This window comes from Ovis canadensis, chromosome 9 (assembly GCF_042477335.2).
Source record: "Ovis canadensis isolate MfBH-ARS-UI-01 breed Bighorn chromosome 9, ARS-UI_OviCan_v2, whole genome shotgun sequence".
Taxonomy (NCBI): domain Eukaryota; kingdom Metazoa; phylum Chordata; class Mammalia; order Artiodactyla; family Bovidae; genus Ovis; species Ovis canadensis.
Genome location: NC_091253.1, coordinates 64,767,510 through 64,788,630, shown reverse-complemented (window position 1 = coordinate 64,788,630; position 21,121 = coordinate 64,767,510). Strand labels below are relative to the sequence as shown.

At 37.0% G+C, this 21,121-nt stretch overlaps 1 non-coding gene across 1 annotated transcript; it reads left to right on the top strand.

Moving 5' to 3' along the window:
• Positions 1-7,947: 7,947 nt before the first annotated feature.
• On the top strand, positions 7,948-8,050 carry LOC138446370 (U6 spliceosomal RNA). The gene has a single exon (XR_011259305.1). It is a non-coding gene; the product is annotated as a U6 spliceosomal RNA (small nuclear RNA).
• Positions 8,051-21,121: the final 13,071 nt, after the last annotated feature.

Genomic DNA, 21,121 nt, shown 5'->3' with positions numbered 1-21,121 from the left:
TAAATTACTTTCTAGTTAATAAAAGTGAAATGAGTTTATCATTTGAATAATTTTATTGTAGAAATTGAAGAGCTAGAAAGATAAACTCTCCAGTGACAGCCTAGTGGGAGATGGACACCTGTGGCTTTATTGATGTATGGTATCTAAAAGTAAATAAAACATAATGCAATAAAGAAACTGCCTTGCTTATGTTTATGTCTTCCTAGTTTATTCAGTTCATTATCTGGACCGGGCTTTTCTCTTCTCAGTTACACACTTTGACTGTCAGAGTCTAAATATTTATAAAATGAATATCTGTCTGTGCCAATTATAATAGCTAAGCTTGTCTTTCTGGGCTTCCCCCGGTGGTTCAGTGGTAAAGAATCTTCCTGCCAATCCAGGAGATATAGGAGACCCAGGTTCAATTCCTGGGTCAGAGAGATCCCCTGGAGGAGGAAATGGCAACCCATTCTAGTATTCTTGCCCAGGAAATCCCATGGACAGGGGAGACTGGCGGGCTACAGTCCATGGGGCGCAGAGTTGGCCAGGACTCAGCACGACAGATTGTTTTTCTACCATTTTTCTACCAAGATAGAGGATGTTTAGGTACTATAAATGTATGTATTTTTATCCATTGTTCCAAAGGATTTTCAAGATTCATAGCTACTTGTAAGAAGTGTATTTTCAGAATTAGCTGATTATTCATGTAACCCTGGGTTAGAACGTTTGCACACTATTTTAATATTGTTTATTTGAAATGATATGGTATGTGATCAACAACAGCAAAAAAATGTGCGTGTTAATTTTTTAGCCCAAAGATATGTTCAGCTGAATTTACTTCTTTTTCAGTGTAAGGAATGTCTAAAATATTTTCTGACACTATGCCTTCGAGGAAGAAAGTAAATGAATTTTAGAGTTGTAGTTTGTGTTAAGTATTAAAGCATTTGCCATCCGACTTAGAATGACAATGTCCTATCAAATTTCAGCACCTCTTGATCTTCACTCAAAAGAGAAGCTGTCTCTGAATCTACATGCAGTCTGGGTAACTACTCATGGGTGCACTTGAGCCATTGAAGTGTTCCCAGTTATAGGGCCTTAGGATGACTACATTATGTGGTATGGAGACTAATTCATTTCAAATCTTTTACATAATCACAACTGGAAATAATTTCATGCTTTAATCACATACTTTAGTTCATACAAATTAATGTTTTCTCTTCATAGTTCAAAAGAAAATTGCCTAGATTTGATGTTCTCCCCGATTGACTTTAAACTGCTGGTAGGGATGATGGCATTTGGAGAGAAGGAAGTAGCCAGCATTCTTCTTCAGCATCATTCCTTTCTTGAACATTGTCAAGTATAGCCCAAGGCATTTAACAAAGTCCTCTAATTGCAGTCTGTGATCAAGAAAATGCTGGAAGATGGAGTGTTTGTGGGGTTGTCCATCTCATCTTAGGAACCAGACAGTCCAAGGGCAGAAGAGGGGCAGCAAGATGGATGCAGAGTAGCCTGGGTTCAGGGTCACCTTATAATTTAACTAGACTTGCGAATTTGAGAGATTTATCTACCCTCCTTAAGCCTCAGATTTTTTTGCACCTCAATGATGATATAGACAAGAGCCAACACAGTCTTTTTTTGTTTGTTTAACATGGAAATAGCAAGACACTGTTGAGTTTGGTCGCTAAGAAATGATAACCATGTGATGTCATAGGTAGTGGTGCTTGTTTAGTCGCTAAGTTGTGTGACTCTTGTGACCCCATGGACTGTCACCAGGGCCACCAGAGGCCACCAGAGGCCACCAGGCTCCTCTGTCCATGGAATTTTTCCAGGCAAGAATACTGGAGTGGGTCATTGGTTTCTTCTCCAGGGGGTCTTCCCAGTCCAGGGATTGAACACACATCTCCTGCATCTCCTGCCACCAAGGAAGCCCTTGGTGATATTACAACGGTGATAGCTAAAGCTACAATGGCAATCATACTGCAGTGTATACATGTATCCAATCAACAAGTTGTACACCTTGAAATTACACAATGTTATATGTCAAATATATTTCAACTAAAAAAACCTTTTTAACCAGAAAATGAACTCTGGAGGCAGTCTAGCCTGTATTTGAATCTTGGCTCTCTTTAACATAAAGTGTGGGAAAATTACTTAACATCTCTAGTCTTCACTTTAAAATTTATTTTAATGATAGTACCTTTTCCTTAGTGTGTTATTATAAGAAATAAATAAGCTTATTTGGTAGAATGCCACATGGAATGCAGTAAATGCTCAATAAAACTGATTTTTAAATTATAATGGTCATAGTCTCTATTTGGCAAAGAGTTTACTTTGAGAAGAAAGACAAAAGTTAGATCCTTAGCAGATTATTTTCTTATTATATGTGGAGATAGATTGAAAATTGGCATTTTAGCAGGGGGATCGTATTAGCTATTTGGAGAAGGAATTGTATGGAGGAGAGAAGTTGAAGGTTCTCAAGATAAAACACATGAAAATGTAAATTTTAAAATATGGATGGACCTCATGTTATTTTGCAGGTAGGATTGACATTTGGTGACTAAATATGCAGAGGTACCAGAAGTGGATAACCCTTTTATCCCATGAGAAATAAAGTCATGTGATGGTGGTGGTCTTTTATGATACAGATAGATGATGGCCCCATTAATAACAGATGAGAAAAACAGAAAAAGAAGAAGAAGTTGAAAGGTAAAGATGATGAAAAGGTTGTAGAAAATTTAGCATCAGTACTCAAAACTGATGTGACGTGGTAGTGAAAGAAGTGGGAAAAGTTGTTTTGGGGACAGTGACACAGATCTCTGGAAATTAGTGAAGATGTTTGGAGAATCAGAGCCTGATTTCCTGGCTACCACAACCATAATATGATTGTTCCTTGGAAAAACTTAAGGTGTACTTGGAAAAGAGTCAAGGAAGAAAATACAAATGTTAATTGTTGCCTTATTATGAATTCAACAACATTCTCTAAAACATGCATGGACTAGTTGAATTGAGTAATTATTGAAGTAAGTGATTAATTTGGAGAATAAAGTCTGTCTAAAGGGAAAGATACTGGTTAGAATATTACAGTGAAAGAGCAAAAGGGTACAAGGCATTTAGAAGAAAGAATGAAGAATAGAAAAATGCAAGTAGCAACAAGACATTTTGCTCCTTTGCACCATTACTTAGGGTTGACTATTAGTTTTTCCATAGGAACTGGTATAGATCTTGCATTCAATCTATAAATACATGGTAAGTACGTATGTTGTTCTGAGTTCTGTTAGGACTTTAAAATACAAGGATGAATGAGAATTAAAGGATCTGCCTCGAAGAGCCTACATGCTACTTTCTTAAAGAGAAAATTTAAACTATTAATATCAAGTTAAAAAATAACTACAGTATGTTCAGATTTTGGTTGGTAACATAAAGAACATTCACCATGAGACACAATAGAAAGCAATGGAAGGTTCTTACCTTAGATATTCAAGGAAAAACCTCATCTAAGGAGATATGAAATGGCTTTCATATATCTTTCTGTATATCTTTCATATATCTTTTAACATATGATTGTTAGAAGAGACATGGACAGATTTTATGGACAGAGATTTTAAAGGAAGGAAACTTCCCTGGCAGAATGAAAGTTTCTAATATATGCTTTAAAAATAAATAAAATGAGAGCTATTAGGAGAAACTTATGTATTTTGGAGAATAACCAAGCATAAAGGGAGAAATTAATGATACAGGATACAAAGAACTGGTTTTAAAAGTGGAATCTTGAATGTTGAAATGAGATGGAATCTTGAGTACAAAGAGAGCAACAACATTTGGTAGGAAATGGACATTTCTTCTGTTTCAGAGGAGGGAAACTGACTATATTGGTATATGCATGCAGGCTAAGTTGCTCCAGTCATGTCCAACTCTTTGCAACACTATGGGCTGTAACCTGGCAGTCTCCTCTGTCCATGGGGATTCTCCAGGCAAGAATACTGGAGCAGCTTGCCATTTCCTCTTCCAGGGGAATCTTTCTGACCCAGGAATCCAACCTGCATCACTTATGTCTCCTGCATTGGCAGGTGGGTTCATTATCCCAGTGCTACCTGGGAAGTCCCCATATTTAATAGCTCTTTTGATAGGCAGAAGAAGGACTTCTCTCCTGGGTTGAATACTTTTCCCCCCTGTTTCCTATTTTATTCCAAACCAAGTAGTGAAAGAAACATTTAAAATTTTCATAAACATGTCCTGTTGATTTCCAAACTTTTAAATGCACTTAATTAAAGCTTTTCCCATGAGTGAAAAATTCATTTTAATGTAAATGCTGACATACTGAGTAGAGTTTACATTTTGATCTCTAGGTTTGAAGAAAAATGTCTCATATAAACTAGTAGCTCTACAAGGACTATGCCCAGTGCTGAGCAATTTCGTGAATCACTGGTCTCTGCTGTTGCATGTAAGAACAATTTTTAGATTATATCTAAAGCACTTCAATGAAGCATTCTAGTTATGTTTGTCATGCCGACAGGGAAATATTACATATTTTTTATAAATAAGATATCTTAGAATATTAAAAGGAAACTTTGGAAAATCACTTCAAGAAGAACACAAAATGTAGAATTAACAAAAATATTCTGTACTAAGAAGACAGTTCTCCAAAGTTTCAATCTCATCTACATAAGTACAACATTTTGATATACCAGAGAAATAAACTCAAGTTTCAGTGTAATTATTCATTTGATTAACATGGTAAATATTCTGAGAGGCCTGTATCTGATATGTCATTTGAGTGAATTATGATTAGTCTAGAAATCATAATAATTTAGTATACTGATGACTTCTTAATTTCTATTTCTGAAATACTTAAATAGAGCATATAAATTTCTTTTGGTTCTCACTTTTCCTAGGACTCAGGTAATTTGAAATCTAAATCTTCCACTTCCTTGGCCATAATTTTTCTTTAATATCTGTTCACTCTATTGTTTATTATAGTTTGCATGCCAAATTTTAAACAAATTATCACTATATAAGAGTCATGAAAATTCAATTAGAAAGTTCCAGATTCTATTCTCTAATTTAATTATAACCTGATAATTTAGGTTTCTTCATTCATTTATCATTAATTTATTCATTCAACAAATCCTCTTTGGTGTCTCATATGACAGTTTAGGGCCTTCCCAGGTGGCTCAGTAGGTAGAGAACCTGTCTGTAATGCAGGAGATGCGAGAGATTGGGTTCGATTCCTGGGTCGGGAAGATACCCTGGTGGAGAGCATGGCGACCCACTCCAGTATTCTTGCCTGGAGGATCCCATGGACAGAGGAGCCTGGAGGGCTACAGTCAATAGGGTTTAAAGAGTCGAACATGACTGAAGCCGCTGAGCACAGCACAGCACATGATAGTTTAGCATGCAGAAGAAAATAAGACAGCAGCGGCCCCTGGCCTACTGAACCTGTTTATTGGAGGAAATGGATATTTAACTAACAACTTCAAGTGTGATGAGTGCTAACAAATGAGGAAACACAGACTTTGTGGAAATACAAGCTTTAGTGTGGATTTTACAGAATAGAATAAAGATGGAAACAATCAGATGATAGAAACATAAGGCAATGCTTCACCTTGATTTTCAAACTTTAGTTTTACATTTGTGACTGAGAAATACACTTGTATAATCTTAAAGAATGATGATATCTCGGATGCTTAGCCTGAGTGCATTAATAGCGAAAGTTCATGGGGCAAAACTCATCCTGCTTTATATATAATTATAACATATTTAGTTCAGTCTGATAATGAAACTTTAATCTAGAAATAGCTGTAGTTCTCCAAACAAATCATTTCTAATTTTTATGCGGTAAATGTAATGACAACTTGAGAACTAGCTTCTAAATGAATAATGTCAGAAGATGTATCGGCATTTCTCATTTGTACTCTTCTTTCAACATTTTCAATGGTGATGACTGAATCAGTACAGACAATGCGGCTGCTTTTATTTTTAAAAAAGGAAAGAAAAGCATGCTTTTTAAAGAAGTGTATTGGCAAATGGAATCTAAGGTTTTAAAAATCTGGTTGTTGCCCAACTGACTTAAAGGTATAGATGTCTAGAATTTGGAAGACTCACTTTTAAACTTTAAGCAAATATGAAATTACTGTAAAACAAAGTTGGATGGCTTTCCTTTAATCAGTATCGAGAAACATAAATCTTTTGCACTGTTTCACATCACAGGAAAATTCTTTGTGTGAACCCTGCTTAATGAATAGAACTGTATATAACTATTTTACACTTTAATGAGCCAGTGTGGATGGCTGGATCTCTGCATAACACATGATATAGAAATTATTTTGAAATGTATTCAAAAAACTCAGTTTACCAGTTGCAGTACTGCTGCTTTTTTTTTCTGGTTTATCTACTAAAAGTAGGTAGTTGATATCTAGCAAAATATTATAAATTTGGAGATTTTTAGTGGATTTAAAACACTAAAAGCTTATTTTCCCCCATCTTAAATCATGCTTTGCGTGCATGCTCAGTTGCTTCAGTCATGTCCAACTCTTTGTGACTCTATCGACTGTCACCAAGCTTCTCTGTCTGTGGGATCCTCCAGGCAAAAATACTGTAGTGGGTTGCCATGTCCTCCTCTGAGGGATTGCCCTGACCCAGGGATCGAACCCATATCTCCTTAATTACAGGCAGATTCTTTACTGCTGAGCCACTATGGAAGCTGTCCTTTGAACAGCAAGATTAAGCCAGTCAGTCTTAAGGGAAATCAACCCTGAATACTCATTGGAAGGGCTGATGCTTAAGCTGAAACTCCAGTATTTTGGTCATCTTTGCGAACAGCTGACTCATTAGAAAAGTCTCTGATGCTGGGAAAGACTGAGGACAGGAGAAGAGGGCGTCAGAGAATGAGATGGTTGCATGGCATCACCGATGCAATAGACATGAACTTGGGCAAACTTTGGGAGGTGATGGACAAGGAGGCTTGGCCTGCTGCAGTCCATGGGGTCACAAAGAGTCATACTGGGTAACTAAACAACAACAAGAACTGATTAACAATGTGGTAGTTTCAGATGAACAGCGAAGGGACTCAGCCATACATACACATGTATCCATTCTCCCCCAAATCCTCCTACCATCCTGCTGATACGCAACACTGAGCAGAGTTCTTTGTGCCTATAGAGTGGGACATTGCTGGCTATCCATTTTACATATAGCAGTGTGTACATAATCTTCTCAAATTCCCTAACTGTCCTTTCCCCCTGGTGACCATAATTTATTTGATGATGACAATATTGTTAAGTGTCTCTGAGATGCTTAGAAGCTCATCAGTTCCACATAGGAGTCCACATAAACAAGGTGATGCTAGGCCTTCCTAGACCAGCATGCCAGGGCCTTAACTTCCCCAGGAGTCAGAATCAGTATCTGTGTGTTGCTTCTTTGTTACCAGGAAATGAGTTTAGAAGAGAAGGCCTAAATATAACTAAATATAATAAGGGACCAAAAAAATACACAAACCCACCTAATCTATTTAATTGAGAAGAATGGGAATGTGAGGGAAAATTATATTTGCAATGAAACCATTAAAAATTCTGGATAGGTTCATGAACATATAATGTGTAAAATATTTATAATTTTTTCAGGGATGAAACATTTATTTTTCACCAGAAATATAGAGCTCTGTTAATGAGTTTTCATCTTCAAAAGTTCTGTGTTTTTGGTCAGGAATTAATGCAAATCTTACCATCTTTTCATGTCACTTATACTAAGTTAAAAGCTAACTAAAAAATGCTGGAAGAAATGTGACAGTTGATAATTTACCTTAACATTATTTACCAGGAAAAAACATCATGACTTGAGGTTTATCTATCTTGCTACATGGTAACATTGAATTTCCAATGTCAATATTAGCATTACCCAAATATGTCCTGTATCTATAACTTCATAACCTGTAACATTTAATATTTTTTACCATATAAGAGTAGATACTAAATGCTCACTTAAGCACACATGTACTAAAATTGGAATGATACAGAGATTACCATGGCTGTTACAGAAGAATGACATGAAAATTCATGAAGCTTTCAATACTTTTGTAAAACACTTGAGAATTTTTTTCTAGCAGACTTGTGCTGCAAGAACTATTAAAGTGAGCCCTTCAGATGAAAAGGACAAGCCCATAATTTGAATCCATCTGAAGAAATGAAGAGCATCAAGAAGAGTAACTGCAGAGGTAAATAGAAAAAATAGTATAAGTATATTTTATAGAATTTTGTAATATATTTTATTATGTAAATTTTATATAAGTTTATTATACTTTTTTCTTCTATCTGATTTAAAAGACAGCTACATGAAGTATTAATTATAACTGTGTATAGGCATATAATATATAAAGATGTAATTTTTCTATCAGTAACAGATCAAAGGAGAGCAATGTAATGGAGCTAACAGAAACAAAGTTTTTTAAACTATCAAAATTAAGTTGGTATTAATCAAAAGTAGATACTTATAACTTAATATGTTATTTGTGATCTTTAGAGCAAGCATTAAGAATACAACTCAAAAATATAGTAAAATATAAGGGAATTGAAATTGCACACTAGAAAATATCTCTTTAACAACATCAGCAACAACAATAAAAAATTACCAGTACTGAAGAAGAGGGATTAAATTAACAAAAATGTGACATTTGGAAAGTAAATCACAAATTTTGGACATAAATCCTATACAAATTGTGTTCTACCTAAAAATTGTAAAATTAATATTACATTTAGTATAAAAAGGTTAAACATTTCATCTAAAGACAGGAATTTCAGAATGGATAAAAAATAAAAAACATGATTCAAATATACAAAATGGGTCATACACATGACCCATTTTAAACTCAAGAAGGTATACAGGTGGAGTGTAAAAGAGTTGAAATAGATATACCATAATGGTAACAATAAAACAAAACAATAGCAATAACAAGAAACCTGGAGTGCGTAAGTAAACATCAGAAAAAATATATTTTAAGACCAAAATTTTACTAGAGACAAATAAAGACATTTCATATTGATAAAATGGTTATTCCATCAAGAACGTATAATAAATATATGCACCTAACAGCAGAACTTCAAAATCTAATGAAACAAAATTGAACATAATCAAAAACAAAACACACAGTTCTGTGATAATGGTTGAACACCCTTCTTTCAATAACAGAACATACATAAAATCAACAAGAAAAACAAAAAAACTTGAACAACATTATCAATCAACTAGACCTAACAGCCATCTTAAAGCATCCCCCCTAAGAGCATCAGAATGCACATTCTTTTTAAATGCACATGGGTATACTATATGCTAGACCATAAAACAAATTTCAGTACATTTTAAAGGATATAAACAATAAAATGAATAAAAATAAAAAGAATGCTCTCAGTTGATAGCAGAATAAGAAATCATTAACAGGAAGAAATTTGTGAAAATCACAAATGGAAATTAAACAATATGTTTCTAAATAATTCATGGATCAAGTAAGAACTCATAAAGGGAATTAGAAATACTTTGAGATGAATTAAAATGAAATGTTGATACTTGATTGGTGTCACATACTCTTGTAAATGCTATTAATAGAAGAGCAGTATTGGTCCTGCATACCCACTACCAAATTTTCCAATCCAAAACAAACAACAAAGTGCCACACTCGAGCTCCTCTGTTCTTCTTGCAGAAGTATGGAGGTTTCTATGGAGAGGCTCAATCAGAGATTCTGGATTCTGGGATCCTATCCTATACAGGGCTGAAAGTAGGAGTGATTCAATTTATTAAAAACAGAGAGTTTGAATAAGTGTTGGCATAGTGAACGCACTGTTTATTCTCCTAAATGTAGATTGCCAAGTTTATGATCTTTATGTTGGTAAATCGACAGTTCATCTACGGGGAAATTCAATATCCATATTTAATGGACTCACTGATTTGGGATAAGCACAGTGAAATGCCTCAGGTTCAGCCTGGTCATAACTCCGCAGCTGAGCTATTTATAAGCAAGAGAAAAGCCTTTCATGTTCACAGATTTGCCAGTTAGTGTTTCAATACTTTATTCTTAAAATTAATAGATGATTAAGACATTTGCAGAAATCAGACCAACCAAAGCAAACCACAAACAGTGAAAGAGAAAACAAAATAAAATGGGTAAAGCATAGTGCAGACACAAATGAAAAATACTAAATTAAAATTAATTTTAACATATCTGTGAGTCTAATATGGGTGTGTTTCAAAGCAACAAGAAAGTTACCCTTTAAAAAGTCATGATGTGATAGATTAAATAAAACATAATTAGAAGACTTCAATAACAGAAAATCTCCCAGAAAAATAGAACAACTATTATAAAAGAGAGATGGAAATAGGAGGAAAAATGGTAAATTAGAACACCAGTCTCAGAGGTACAGCATTCAGCTGACATCAATTCCAGAGAAGGAAAACAGGGGGAAAGGCTACGGAGAAATTACCAAAGAAATAATGTAAGACAATATTGTGGAAAACTCAGTAGTGGCCACAGGACTGGAAAAGGTCAGTTTTCATTCCAATCCCAAAGAAAGGTAATGCCAAAGAATGCTCAAACTACTGCACAATTGGGGGAATATTTAATCTTAAATTTTTATTGGAGTGTAGTTGCATAGTTGCGTTACAATTTTGTGTTCATTTCTGCTGTACAGCAAAGCAAATCAGCTATACATACACACATGCCCTCTCTTTTTTGGATTTCCTTCCCATTTAGGTCATCACAGAGCATTAAATAGAATTCCCTGTACTATCAGTAGGTTTCCAAATTTGCTGACATATTGAGTGCAGCACTTTCACAGCATCATCTTTTAGAATTTGAAATAGCTCAACTGGAATTCCATTGCCTCCACTAGCTTTGTTCGTAGTGATGCTTCCTAAGGCCCACCTGACTTCACATTCCAGCATGTCCAGCTCTAGGTGAGTGTGAGTGATCATACCTTCCTGATTATCTGGGCCGTGGAGATCTTTTTTGTACAGTTCTTCTGTGTATTCTTTCCACCTCCTCTTAATATCTTCTGCTTCTGTTAGGTCCATACCATTTCTGTCCTTTATTGAGCCCATCTTTGCATGAAATGTTCCCTTGGTATCTCTAATTTTCTTGAAGAGATCTCTAGTCTTTCCCATTCTATTGTTTTCTTCTATTTCTTTGCATTGATCACTGAGGAAGGCTTTCTTATCTCTCCTTACTATTTTTTGGAACTTTGCATTCAAGTGGGTATATCTTTCCTTTTCTCCTTTGCTTTTCACTTCTCTTCTTTTCACAGCTATTTGTAAGGCCTCCCCAGACAGCCATTTTGCTGTTTTGCGTTTCTTTTTCTTGGGGATGGTCTTGCTCCCTGTTTCCTGCACAATATCAGGAGCCTCCATCCGTAGTTCATCAGGCACTCTGTCTGTCAGGCCTAGCCCCTTAAATCCATTTCTCAGCTCCACGGTACAGGGCTGAGTAGTATTCTATGGTATATACGTGCCGCATCTTCTTTATCCACTCCTTTACCAATGGATACTGAGGGTGATTCCACGCCCTGGCTATCGTTAATAGTGCTGCAGTGAAAACTGGGGTCCATGTATCTTTTGGAACGACGGTTTTCTCCAGGTAAATGCTCAGGAGTGGGATTGCTGGGTCATGTAGTTGTTCTATTTTCAGCTTTTTAAGGAACCTCCATGCTATTCTCCACAGTGATTGCACCAATTTACATTCTCACTATTAGTGCAGGAGGGTTCCCTTTTCTCCACACACTTTAGCATTTATTTGTAGATTTTTTGACGATGATGGCCGTTCTGACAATGTGATGTGGTACCTCATTGTAATTTTAATTGGTGATGGCCATGGGCTTCCCTTGTGGCTCAGCTGGTAAAGAATCTGCCTGAAGTGAGGGAGACATGGGTTTGATCCCTGGGTTGGAAAGATCCCCTGGAGAAGGGAAAGGCTACTCACTCCAGTATTCTGGCCTGGAGGATTCCATGGACTATAGTCCATGGGGTCACAAAGAGTCAGACACAACTGAGGGACTTCCAGTTCACTTTCAAGAGGCACATGGCAAGATGCTGGCATTATTAGCAAATCAGTGCAGCTGTGTCACTCCAGTCTCTTCCTCTATTGTCAAATGGAGTTGTCTCTGTGGGTCTCTGTCTCTGCATTTCCTCTTCTCGTGAGGATACCAGTCATATTGGACTGAAGATCCATCCTATTTATCTCAACTAATTACATCTGCAAAGACCCTTATTTCCAAATCTGTTCACATTCTAAGGTACGATGGGTTAGATTTTAGGGGGATACAATTCAACTCATAGCAATGCAGCGTGGCATTTGTTTGAGTCCTTAGATTCAGCAGCCCTTAGGCATCTAAGATCACCAAACAACTGCCATTTGACAATGAGAATTTGTCCCTTTTGCCTCTGCTGTTTGCAACCTAAGCAGAATTAGACCACCTAATTAAAAAATAGTTGAATGAATCTTTACAAGTGATACATTTGAATTGTGTTTCTCTGTGTGTGTATGACTGATTTTAGCAATATAGTTTAAAAGGATTGCTGGGTCACATTTTTATAGGAAGATCCATCCCCAGATACATGTCTGGATATATATATATACCCTGTGATGCCCATTAAGGAGAGGGCTGCAAGGATCTATCTGATCTGTATCGTGACTGCGTGAGTAGGACTTGGCTAGCTGAATTTCTACTCGTCCCCCAATAAGGGAGGAAGTAAGGCCATTTACTCAAATCTTAGGCTGCAAGGGAAAGTTTTGCTCCACTATCATGAACATGTGTAACACTTTGTTTATTGGCACTGGCTGTTACTTTCCATAAGATCTAACCACGTCTAGGGGACATTAAATCTTACTTTTGTTTAATTTGGACTTGGAGTAAATTAATCCCCATTTAGTGGGAAAATCAACCTTTATAGTCTAAAACATTAGGCTTTGTATTATACCAAGATACCATCCCCTAACTGGCCCTGGCTTTGTACTCTCTGTGTGTCGCTGTGATTCTGAGTTCCCTGACCCTTGCCTCATTCTACTTACTCTGCTCTCATAAAATTTCCCCCTTCCAGGAATTTTTGTTAAGGGAAGAAAACAGCAGCAAGAGGTAGGAAAATCCTAAAAGGTTTCCTCATTAAAAAATGTAGTTGAAATTTAAGCCACAATATTATCATGACTTAATTGCAATATAAATTAAGGAATCTATAAAGGAAATACCCATAATTAGAATACATTTTTTCCTATAATTACTATCAAAAATAACTTGAAAACCTGACATTTCTTTGAAGATTTTTACTTTTATAATTATTAATATATAAGTCCTCAAAAATATATTGGTAAATTCAAATGATTATTCTTTGTAAAAATTATTCTGATTTAGTATAATTTAGAATTGTCTTGTATCTCTTGTATATATTCTTTTAGTCAATGATATATCCAGCCAAGTGTTACTGAATTCCTATTAAGTATACTCTATGCATTTTTGTAGGAAATAGAATGATAACTAATACACAGTTTTTGATCCCACAGAACTGCAATTCATAGTTGAAATTATGTTCATATAATATTATATCAATCCAATTTCTGTAGAAAGGAACATAATTTATAGCCAATCATGATGAATTGTACAAATTTTAAAATATTTGTCATTCCTATTTTCAAGAGCTGATATTAAATATTATCCAATGAAAACAATTTATATAGAAATCTCTATTTTTTAAAAAACAAAGAATTGATTCAGTTCAGTTCAGTTGCTCAGTCGTGTCCGACTCTTTGCGACCCCATTAGTATGCTTTATTTAGATAGTTCTTCTGACTTGTACCCACCTCCATATCCCCATATGTATTTGGGAAGGAAAGAGGAACTCCTGTCAGCTATCATATTGGAGACTACTCAGGAAAAATCCATAGCACTGTTTATTAGTGATGTGAAAGCCCCTCAGTTGTGTCCAACTCTTTGAGACCCCATGGACTGTAGCCTTCCAGGCTCCTCTGTCCACGGGGATTCTCCAGGCAAGAGTACTGGAGTGGGTTGCCATGCCCTCCTCCAGGGGATCTTCCCAATCCAGGGATCAAACCCAGGTCTCCTGCACTGGTAGGAAGATTCTTTACTACCTGCGCCACGTGGGAAACCCTGTTTTCAACTAGAGATGGCTCTTATCTAAGGCACAGTGAAAATTGTGCCTTGAATGTCAAATCTGGGGAAATTATCACTCAGCTTTCACTCTTCTAGAGGCATGACAGGAATCAGAAGTATTTTATACCACTGAAGTTTGCTGACATTATTGATTTGATCCAAAATCTTATTTTTCTCTCCAAAGAAAACATTATTCTAGCTCTGCTTTCTTTAATATATAAATTAAGGTTGATGGTTTAAGATTATTTTCAGAGAGGATGCTTGTAGTTCAAATGATTTAGCTACCATTCCTTGGTGGCTTAGACGGTAAAGCGTCTGCCTACAATGCAGGAGACCTGGGTTCGATCCCTGGGTCGGGAAGATCCCCTGGAGAAGAAAATGGCAATCCACTCCAGTACTGTTGCCTGGAAAATCCCATGGACAGAGGAGCCTGGTAGGCTACAGTCCATGGGGTTACAAAGAGTCGGACACGACTGAGCGACTTCACTTCACTTCACTTCATATATTATATGGAGAAGAAACTGGCAACCCACTCTAGTATTCTTGCCTGGAAAATTTCATGGGCAGAGGAGCCTGGTGTGTACAGCCCATGGGGTCTCAAAGAGCTGGACATGACTGAGAGACTGAGTATACACACATGAGTCTACTATAAGATAATCAAACATTATTATTATTATAGTATTATTACAAGGTAAGCAGACATTAGCTGGGCTCCAGTATGGTCCTCATTCCCTTTATTCCTTTGGGACACTGGTCTGAAGACCACTGTTTCCTTTTATTGCAAAGACCAAACAAGTAAAACAAATTAAAAAAACCCAAATAAATGAAACTTTTTAAAAAACTAACTCTCCTTTCTTCCTCACCCATGTTAATTCCCTTCTACCTCAAATTACTTTCTGGAAGTGGTTTTTATGTTTCTTAGAGACTATTTATGTATACATCCATACTAGTACAGTGAAAATTGTTCCTTATAGATCTTATACTTTTCCCATTTGAAGATTTACTCATTTCCACATGTCACTTAGAGTTTATCCATTCTCTTAGATATGCATTTTTTCTATGCATTTGAGCATCATAGGAAGATAAATTCTATACTTGATTATGTTAGCTGGTTACTGAGTCACAGAAAGCCATTATTCTTACCATTTTTCAAAAGTACATATATTCTATGGGGAGTGAAATTTTAAGATGTAAGTACACTGTTTTACTACACTCAAATTATGTTCCCCTCGTCATAGAAACTGACCAGTGACGTGTGCTGCTTACTTTTCAGAACCCATGTACTTACAGTCCATTAAGTTATTATGTATAACATGGGTCAGGAACGCATATTGTGAAATGTTGCTTTTATTTACTGCTACTGCTACTGCTGCTCCTGCTAAGTCGCTTCAGTCGTGTCTGACTCTGTGCGACCTCATAGACGGAAGCCCACTAGGCTCCCGCATCCCTGGGATTCTCCAGGCAAGAACACTGGAGTGGGTTGCCATTTCCTTCTCCAATGCATGAAAGTGAAAAGTGAAAGGGAAGTCGCTCAGTCATGTCCGACTCTTAGCGACTCCACGGACTGCAGCCTACCAGGCTCCTCCATCCATGGCATTTTCCAGGCAAGAGTACTGGAGTGGGGTGCCGTTGCCCTATTTGTTGGCACTAATGGTAGAGAACCAGCCTGCCAAAGCAGGTTAGATGTTAGAGACGTGGCTTTGATCCCTGAGTTGTGAAGATCCCCTGGAGGAGGCCACAGAAACCCACTCCAGTATTCTTGCCTGGAGAATCCCCATGGACAGAAGAACTTGGTGGGCTTCAATCCAGTGGAGTCGGATAGATTGAAATGATTTCGGCATGGCTCGCGTTTTGATTTTTAACTTCTTTATTGCCCTCTGGTGGTGAGTTCTGTGAACTGCACATTTAGAAGTCGACTGAATGATTTCCAGGAACTAAGCGGGTCAGGTACAAATTAAAGAGTGGATGATAGGAACCATGGAGAAGGCAATGGCACCCCACTCCAGTACTCTTGCCTGGAAAATCCCATGGACAGAGGAGTCTGGTGGGCTTCAGTCCATGGGGTTGCTAAGAGTTGGACACGACTGAGCGACTTCCCCTTCACTTTTCACTTTCATGCATTGGAGAAGGAAATGGCAACCCACTCCAGTGTTCTTGCCTGGAGAATCCCAGGGACGGGGGAGCCTGGTGGGCTGCCGTCTATGGGGTCACACAGAGTCGGACACGACTGGAGTGACTTAGCAGCAGCAGCAGATAGGAACCATTCAAATTTATTGAAGCTAATCAAGGATATCAGTAGCCTGCCTGTTGTTTCTAAAAATATAAAGTATTTATTCTTCTGTTATCAAACAGTCATTTCTTGAAAAGGAATATATATCCTTGTTTGCTTGTAACAAAAGCACAATAATGGAAGACATTCTTCTTTTACACCAAGTATATTCTCTGAAAATATGTTAAAATAGGAGTTGAGCTTTTCAAATTATCCTTTCGAAAATAAAACTCCACATATAATATCAAATTCTAATTTAATTTTACCTTAAATTTAAATATCTGTTGATTAAATGCTATACCTTATAATTTCAGATGATTTTCTCCTTTATATTGTCTCTCTTCAACAAATAAAATACATGTGAATGCCTAACATGAGGCAGGGAATTCTCTTTGAAACTGGGACATTGATAAACTTGATTTTGACTTAGCAGAGGGGTTGATGACTTTTCCCCAAGGCTGTGGGAGATGGTGGGTGGGGAGAGGTCAGGTTTGTCTCTGTGCTCCCCAAGTTTTCTCTGTGAAACTGTCAGCCTCCAGTGTCAGAAATGACTTCTTATATTTAGGCATTAAATGTTTTCTATTTAAGTGCAGGTATTTAAAAAATATATAAAATATAAGGCATTATACATTTTCTTTATTATTAAAAGCTAACTTTAACTGAGCAGACTTTATATTTGTGTGCATGAATTCATGTATTTGTGTGTGTGTGGTGCACACACATGTTTGTGTGTGTGTGTGTATATATGTGTAGGCTTACTGAGGATACAGAACAGATTCTGGACAGGAAAAAGCAGAGGTATATGAGAAGGGAAAAGAATATAAAGGACCACTTCAGCTACTTAATTCATCCTCTGACCTGAGTATTGTCTTATTTTCCATCATCTTTTGTTGATATTATTACTAAATACCCAGGGTTTCTAGGTACCTCTGTAAGTTTTACAATCCTATCAATATCCCATGGAACCTTGATGTTTTGCCCATTGTTTTTCTTTCCCTAAGAGTTTTTCTCTTAGCTCTCTCATGGAGTAGGTACTGTTGTGAAGATTTGTGCTCACCTGTTAATTAGAAACTACTCATTTAACTGTTTAAACAAATAAATGTTATCTTGAGTCAATTGCAGGGCACCTTCAGTCTCCACAGAGCAGAGATACTTTGGGACAGGAAGGTCTTTTAGTTTTCTCTTAAATTAAAATACAAAGTTATTGAGCAATTCTAGGATTGCTTATCCCCTCTGTAAGCATTTGCTTATCCCCTCACAGGGACACCAAATAGCCCGATAGCTCTTATACTGAAGTCAAAAGGAAGAATAACACTGGAACAAAGTCTATATTTAAAATCTGTGTCTTATTTTTCTTTTCTCCTGGCACATGGTAGGTAATCATTAAATATTCTCTTGGTAAATGCTAAAAATACAAAAGATATTTCATTTACTAGGGGTCATAAAATTTCAACTTTTCTTTTGGTGTCGGGGTTGATGATGAAAAATTTGGAAACTTTTGATGCATATTAAAGTTCCTGATTCTAGAACCACAGGGTTTAGACGGCAGAAGTTGCCAAAGCACTGTAAGTGGAATAAAGGCATTTATGTAATTCGTTCATATAATTTCATTTATTGGTTTTCATCACCTAACTTTGAAACGTTGCCTGAGGCTGTCTCGGATTTGCAACAAGAATCACAGCTGCGCTGTCCCCGCCCTCTCCTCTCATGTGGGAACAGCTCCTCCACAGCAATGCTAACATAGGTCCATGACTCTCAGCCCACCTCAGTGCTGCTCAAGGCAGTGGCTTTTCTCCACCAGCCTCACCCTGCTCCATTTGAGTCCTTTTTTCCCTTTTTAGCTTTATTGAGATGTAATTGACATGTAATGCAGTATAAGTTTAAGGTGTAGTAGTAGCAGTAGCATTAGTTGCTCAGTTGTGTCCAACTCTTTGTCATGTCTGACTCTTTGAGATCTTATGGACGGTAGCCCACCAGGCTCCTCTGTCCATAGAATTCTCCAGGCAAGAATACTGGAGTGAGTAACCATTCCTTCTCCAGGGGATACAACATTATAATTTGATACAAGTATATATTGCATAATGATTACTACAATAAGGTTAGTTAACACATCCATCACCTCACACAATTAATTACCTTTTTTGTGTGTGCATGGTGAGAACATGTAAGATCCACTCTCTCAGAAACTTTCAAGTACACAATAGAATGCTGTTAACTATAGTCATCATGCTGTACATTAGGTTCCCAGGATTTATTCATGTTTTAACTAGAAAGTTTGTACCCATTAACTAACATCTGCTGAGCTCACTGTACTTATCTGGGAATCACTATACTGAAAGTAGAGAAAGGGGCTAGGGAAGTTGAAAGAGACAAAAAATCTAAATACGATCTCTTTAAAAAAATAAATAAATACGATCTCTTTGCAGAATCTTAAAGGTCAGGCAACAGGTTTATTTCTAATAGTTTTAAAAAGAGAAGATGAGCTGTGATTTAATCGTCCACTCTGGAATTCAAATTCAACTCAGGTATAGTCTGAATTCTGGCCCACCTTGAGTGACACCAAAGGATTATTTCTTAGAACATAACCAGTGGTTTTCTAATTTTATTATTTTATCCTAGTGAGTAACATTGATGAGGGGTTTTGAAATTGCTATATTCTGCAAAAGGATTTGACTTTGTAGTGATACCAAACCTTGGAAAATAAAGGAAGGAGAGATTGGTGAATACTTGCAGATTATTATAGTTATAATTGACTGTTTCATAGGGAAATATAGAGAAAGGATCCTTTAGGAACCTGAATGAATACTTTCTATCAAATCTATTTCTACTTTACAGGTTCAGTTCAGTCGTTCAGTCGTGTCCAACTCTTTGCGACCCCATGAATTGCAGCATGCCAGGCCTCCCTGTCCATCACCAACTCCTGGAGTTCCCTCAGACTCATGTTCATCGAGTCCATGATGCCATCCAGCCATCTCATCCTCTGTCGTCCCCTTCTCCTCCTGCCCCCAATCCCTCCCAGCATCAGAGTCTTTTCCAATGAGTCAACTCTTCGCATGAGGTGGCCAAAGTACTAGAGTTTCAGCTTTAGCATCATTCCTTCCAAAGAAATCCCAGGGCTGATCTTCAGAATGGACTGGTTAGTTTATCTCAGAAATTATAGGTATAAAAATTGTATGTTTTGATACAACTTAACACTTCTCTCAATTATGCATCTAAATGGTGAACAATTCACAAGCAACTATGCAGTCAATGGATTGGCCAGTGGCTTTGAGATCATTTATTTTATAGTCTGGGATTTCCAGTGTTATCTTTATTCTCCCATTTATACTCTATTTCATATTATTATTATTATTAGTAGTAATATCATTATTATCTAGGGGCTTCCCTGGTGGCTCAGACAGTGAAAAACTTGCCTACAATTGGTGAGACCTAGGTTCAATCCCTGGGTCAGGAAGACCCCTGAAGGAGGGAATGGCAACCCACTCCAGTACACTTGCTAGAGAATCCCATGGGCAGAGAAGCCTGACTGGGGGTTGCAAAGAATTGGACCCGACTGAATGACTAACACTTTCAAACTATTATTTAGTTAGAATAGAGTTGTGTATAACTTTTTACTGTCAAACCTATTCTAGGCACCACACATTTTGAAGCACTGATATTGGGGTCAATTTGTTGTTGATGAGACTAGTCACTGCTCTTAGAGGAGTTTGTGTTCTACATATATAATTACATATATAACCTGAAAGTGAAAGTGTTAGTTGCTCGGTCATGTCTGACTCTTAGTTTGCCAGGCTCCTCTGACCATGAGATTCTCCAGGTAAGAATACGGGAGTGAGTTGCCATTCCCTCCTCCAGTGGATCTTTCTGACCCAGGGTGCAAACAGGTGTCTCCTGCTCTCCTGTATTAGCAGGCAGATTCTTTACCACTGAGTCGCCAGGAAAGCCAGCTATAGGTTTAAAAGAACTCAGCTTGCTCATATTTCTTTCAAGCACTTGTCATTGAATTCAAGGAATTAATCCAGTAAGATTTCCAACTGTGTGGCTTATGCCGATTGCATCCCCTTCATGGTTATGTATTCATGATGCTCTTTTGGCCCATGTTATTTACTGACAGTTGGTAGGCAGATTTAGAGCACTGACCAAATTCAGGTATGATTTCTTGGGAATTTTACTTTGTACATAATATTGATTAATTCCAAAAGGAATTAAAAAGTGTTTGTCTTACTGTGACGTTGCAACCATTAATGATCAATGCATAGATCCATTAATGTATTACAGTACCCATTGGTGATATTCTACTAATTAGATTATTAGTATTCATTTACTAGATAGAACATTATTTTATCAACTATTTGGTTTCCCTGAGTTACAGTTTAATTAGGAAAGACAGAATAAATTCTTTTATTTCATGAAGAAGTTTTATGAAAAAAAAAAAAGGAAAAAGAGAGAGAGATGTTGTCCAGAGAAGCTTCCAAGGAGGACCAATTAGGCATTGTTTTTCTTTGTTGTTTTCACTGAGGTTGTTATAAATATCAGTGCACAGATTGTCCCCTCTTAGGTTCATGGGTCCTGTTCAAGTTGGCTCTGGAGTCCTTCCGACACATCCGCAGTAGTCTTTGATAACCTTCCCAGCTCTCGTGTATGACAAGATATAACAGGAACATCTTGTTCATTCCTCCTGCTGGACTTGAAATCAGCATTTCTCCAAGGAGACATTATTCACTGTGTTTATTCA